We start from the raw sequence: 506 nt of genomic DNA on the forward strand, positions 1-506 counted from the left end.
TTTTAATGTAACCTTAGAATGAGCTGGCTCTAGATAATGCCATTTGTGTTTTTACACATTTTGAAGCCACCATAGCTCACTGGCACTTGGAAAGTGAGGGTAAAACCTTTTGAGTTGCAGTTTGAATCTAACTACACGGCTAGATGCCACAGGATGCTACACATTGGGCCTTTAGGAGACCGCACCGGAAATGGAGAAAACAATAGTTGTCTCAGTTTTGTCTGAGGGGGGACCCCAGTGTCAGACTTTAAAAACCCAGCTGTTCTGAATGGTATTAATCCCTTTCTGTGACAGTGCCACTATTGGCCCAGCTTAGGGGCATGTGAATGTTTATTCTGGCTTTCTTCCCGTTCCACAGAATGTCCCTAATTAAATGATTAAACTGTTTAAAAATCCCCAGAGGAATGTTGACTGGCTGCTACTGCCCATTTATGGGTTCAAGCTGTGCCTTGAACTACTTTTTTTAAAGTTGTAAAAGAGATTCATATTCATATGAAAACAGAAAA

The sequence above is a fragment of the Morone saxatilis genome, unplaced genomic scaffold, assembly GCF_004916995.1.
Source record: "Morone saxatilis isolate NCDOM2014 unplaced genomic scaffold, NCSU_SB_2.0 Contig1, whole genome shotgun sequence".
Classification (NCBI taxonomy): Eukaryota; Metazoa; Chordata; class Actinopteri; family Moronidae; genus Morone; species Morone saxatilis.